This window comes from Tamandua tetradactyla, chromosome 12 (genome assembly GCF_023851605.1).
Source record: "Tamandua tetradactyla isolate mTamTet1 chromosome 12, mTamTet1.pri, whole genome shotgun sequence".
NCBI classification, from domain to species: Eukaryota; Metazoa; Chordata; class Mammalia; order Pilosa; family Myrmecophagidae; genus Tamandua; species Tamandua tetradactyla.
Window position 1 is genome coordinate 35,935,074 of NC_135338.1, and position 4,790 is coordinate 35,939,863.

At 39.7% G+C, this 4,790-nt stretch overlaps 1 pseudogene; it reads right to left on the reverse strand.

The window, feature by feature from the left end:
• Nucleotides 1–1,686: 1,686 nt before the first annotated feature.
• LOC143651303 (jupiter microtubule associated homolog 1 pseudogene) lies at nucleotides 1,687–2,068 on the reverse strand (annotated as a pseudogene).
• Between the last annotated feature and the right edge of the window lie 2,722 nt (nucleotides 2,069–4,790).

The following is a 4,790-nucleotide window of genomic DNA, read 5'->3' on the forward strand; positions in this document are numbered from 1 at the left end:
ACCCACTAGAATGGCTATTTAAAAACACAAACAGAAAGTAATGCTGATGAGGATTTGGAGATATAGGAACCCTCATACATTATTGGTGGAAATATAAATGATGCAGCCACTGTAGAAAACAATTTATCAGTATCTCAAAAAGTTAAACATAGCACTACAGTATGAACTGGCAATCCCACTTCTAGGTATAAATCCAAAGTAATTGAAAGGAAGGATTTGGGCAGATATTTGTATACAAATGTTCACAAAAGCATTATTCATAATAGCCAAAGGATGGAAGCCAAAGTCCATCAGCAGATAAATGGATAAACAAAATACAGTATAGAGGGTGCAAGGGTAGTTCAGTGGTGGAATTCTCACCTGCCATGCGGGAGACCCAGGTTCGATTCCCAGTCCATGTACTTCCACCAAAAACAAACAAGAAATAAACAAGCAAACAAAAAACAAACAAAAATTCAACAAATGGTGCTGCAATAAAGGGATACTCACATGGAAAAATAATGAATTGTGACCCCACTGTATAGCATACAAATATATATATATATATATATATACAGTATATCATACAATGGAATATCACTCAGTCAGAAAAAGGAATGAATCTTTTGGTATATACCACTCCATGGATGAAACTTGAAGACAACATGTTGAATGAAATAAGTCATATATAAAAGGCCAGATATTGTATAATTCCACTTGTGTGAAATAGTTAGATTATGTAAATGCAAAGGACAGAAAATAGAGCACCTGTTACTGGGGGTAGGGGTAAAGGGGAATGGGAGTTAATGCATAATGGCTGCAGGGTTTCTGTTTGGGGTTATGGGAAAGTTCCCAGATGGATGGTGGTAAGGAAAGTGCCACATTGTGAATGCGATTAATCCCACTGAAAGGTATGCTTGGAAGTAGTTGAGATGGAAAAGTATACGTTGCATACGTGTTTCTGAATTTGATTTTTAAAAAGGTCAACTAAGGAGACAATGATACTTAAATGCAATACATGATCCTAGGCTGGATCTAATAATAGAGAAGACATCCAAAAGGAAATTATTGGGACATACCAAAAACTTGGAATATGGACTGAAAGCCATATATCAATGTTAAAATTCTTAAACTTGGTAACTGTGCTTGGGGTGTGTATTAATTTGTTAATGCTGCTGGAAAGCAATATACCAGAAATGGAACAGTTTTTAAAAAGGGAATTTAATAAGTTATAGATTTATAGTCCTAAGGCCATAAATATGTCCTAACTAAGGCATCCAGAGAGAGGTACCTTGGTTGATCTGGAAAGGCATGTGGCTGGTGTCTGCTGGTCCTTGTTCCCACTTCTACTGCTTCCAGCTTCATGGGAAGGAACATAACAACATCTGCTGGGACCTTGCCGTGTCTAGGCACCTGCTCTCTCTGTCGGCATTCCAAGCATGCCCAAACATCTGTCTCTGTCAACTCTGAAGCAACTGTTCTCCAAGTGTCTGCATCTGCTCTGAACTTTTTCCAAAATGTTTCCTCTTTTAAAGGGCTGCAGTAAACTAATCAAGACCCATCCTGAATGGGCGGAGTCACATTCCACCTAACCCAGAGGCCACACCCACAGCTGGGAGCACCACATCTTTGTGGAGATAATCTTATGAAAAGGTCACAACAACTGGGCATCACAGCTACATGGAGCTAATCTAATCAAAAGGAGAAAACAAACAAACAAATAAAACAACAGAGTTCAGGGCAGTTGGAGTTAGCCCAGGACTAGGCTGGACTTGCCACCAGGGGGGTTTCTCCTGAACAACGCGGGCGCCAGGGCCACCAGGCTGGGCATCAGCGTGGCAGGCACAGGCTTCTCGTCTCTCTGTCCCAGGCTGGCTTGTAAGTCTGTGTCCACAGTTTCATGCATATCACTTTCTCCCTTCAGATCTAAGAAGTCTCCAGGGCTTGCTTCAGTAGAGTTCCTTCTCTGGGGTCCAGATGACTCGCTATCTTCCCTACCACCACTGGACTTGGCATCTGTGGACTTGGCCCAAGAAGGAGGGTTTTCTTCAGGTGTCCCAAAGATACTCGAGGCCATCATGTTCCTCCTCACAGGAATAGTGTAATGCTACACTATTGAATCACGATTAAAGGACATGGCTTTTCTGGAGTACACGGCACTTTCAAATTGGCCTAGGGTGGTTCCATACATGAATAGCCTTGTTCTTAGGAAATGTACTTGGATGTATTATGTGTTCATGCAACATGATATGTACAAACTACTCCCAAATGTTAAGATAATTGATAAGATTATAGATAGATAGATAATTGATAAGATTATAGATAGATAGATAGAATATTACAATGGGTGGATCTGGGTATCTGGAGGAGGGTTATGTTGGAGTTTTCTGTAATTGTTTTGTATTATTTTTGCAACTGTCCAGTAAGTTTGATATTATTTCAAAATAAAAAGCTTAAGGGGAAAAAAAAGAATCCTTGAAAGGATCAAGCTGATCTATAAGTAATCTGACAATCTACCAAAAACAAACTTCTCTTCTCTTTAAAGGAAGGCAATGAAATTCAGGCACTCAATAATGAAGCATTCAAAGGTTCTCAATAGCATTCAGAAATCACTAGAAATGCAAAGAAGCAGGAATGAGACCCTTAATTAGCAGGAAAAAAAGTAAGTAAAAAGACACAGTAATGAAGAGATGATGGGATAAACAAATAAGTACAGTTATCCCCTTTCCACACTGCAGGGGTTAGGGTGTGGCACCCCTGCAATCTGGAAAATCTGCATAAAATTTCAACCCTCCCTTTGTGCCAGAGAAGTCTGAAGTTTTTCTTTTTCTTTTATGGGGTGTTTTCAGTACCTTATTGTAAAATTTGGGTTAAGGACTCATGTCCCTTCATTTTCAAGAGGCAGCAAATGAACAGAGAAATTAAGTGAATACCAAAGACTATTTTTGTAAAGTTAAAGCCTTGTCACCCAGATGGACTGGAAACAGTGTCCAGTCATTTCTGTGTTTGCCAGCAGGCAGCACACCCGGCCACCCACTGTGTCCACCTCCAGCAGCAGCTGCCAGAAAGCAGAAAAGCAAAAGGCACCAAGACTGCCAAGGTGTTACCACTGACCATATCACTCCCCAAGGGTCTTTTGCCCTCCTTCAGAGGAAATCAGTGGGGGTCCAGAGGAAGAGAGGGCTGGGTGGGGGAGGAGGGTTGCATCTGGGAGAAGCTCCATGCAGAATCAGGAAAGGCCAATACAAACAATGGTATTATTCAGAAGCCCAGCCCTTACGTGTCACTCCAACACGAAATAATGGTATCTGTTCTAGTTTGCTAGCTGCTGGAATGCAATATACAAGAAACGGAATGACTTTTAAAAAGAGGAATTTAATAAGTTGCTAGTTTACAGCTCTAAGGCCAAGAAAATGTCCAATTAAAATAAGTCTATAGAAAAGTCCAATCAGAGGCATCCAGGGAAAGATACCTTGGTTCAAGAAGGCCGATGAAGTTCACGGTTTCTCTCTCAAGTGGAAAGGCACATGGCGGACACAGTCAGGGTTCCTCTCTCATCTGGAAGGGCAGATGGTAAACACAGTGTCACCTGCTAGCTTCTTCTCCTGGCTTCCTGTTTCTTGAAGCTCCCCAGGAGGCATTCTCCTTCATCTCCAAAGGTCACTCACTGGCTGGTGGACTCTGCTTCTCGTGGCTATGTCGTTCTGCTCTGCTCTCTCTGAATCTCCTCCATTCTCCAAAATGTTTCCTCTTTTATAGGACTCCAGAAACTTATCAAGACCCACCCAAATGGGTGGAGACATGTCGCCACCTAATCCAGTTTAACAACCACTCTTGATTAAATCACATTTCCAGGGAGGTGATCTGATCACAGTTTCAAACATACAGTTTTTGAATAGGGACTATTCTACCTTTATGAAATGGGATTTAGATTAAAACATGGCTTTTCTAGGGGACATACATCCTTTCAAACCAGCACAGTATCCACTGCCTCTCTGTGCTTCTAAACTTTTTCTGTGTCATCTGTTGGCCTTCACATGTCATCTGTGGCTTCCACAAAACTTCCCCAAAATTCCCATTTGATTTCTTATCCCAACCCAGCATATATCAAAACCACAATGGGGAAGGTCATGATGTGGAAGGGGTAACTGTATTTTAAAATAGCTATTATAAATATAACAAATATCCTCAAATACTTAAAGGAAAACATGGCTATAAAGAGGAGAGAAATGGAAGAGAAAAATGGATCCTCTAGAACTAAAAGTTATAATTTTTTAAATAAAAATCCATTGGATGAACTATTTAGGATATTTGATACTGATAATAGATAGTTGAACTTAAAGGTATAGTAATAGAAACTATCCTAACTGAATCAGGAAGAAAATAAAAACTTCCCAAAATTGTATGAACAGTGCCTTAATGATCTGTGGAAAAATACCAAGAAGTCTAACATGTGTGTAATTAGAGCCCCAGAAGTGGGGAGGAGAAGAAAATATATTTGAAGACACTGTGGTTGAAAATTTTCTAAATTTGATGAAAATTATGCACCTATAGAATCAAGAAGCTCAGTAACCGCAAGCAGGATAAACACAATCAGTACTACACTAAGGCATAACATAATCACATTTCCGAAAACCAATAATAAAAAGAAAATCTTGAACACAATCATACAAATATAATCTATTATATAGAGAGGAACAGAGATAAGATATACAGAGAGGAACAGAAATAAGAATTTTTGTCAGAAACACTGAAGGCCGAAAAACAATGATATAATACATTGAGAATGATGAAAAAAGTCAGTCTAGAAT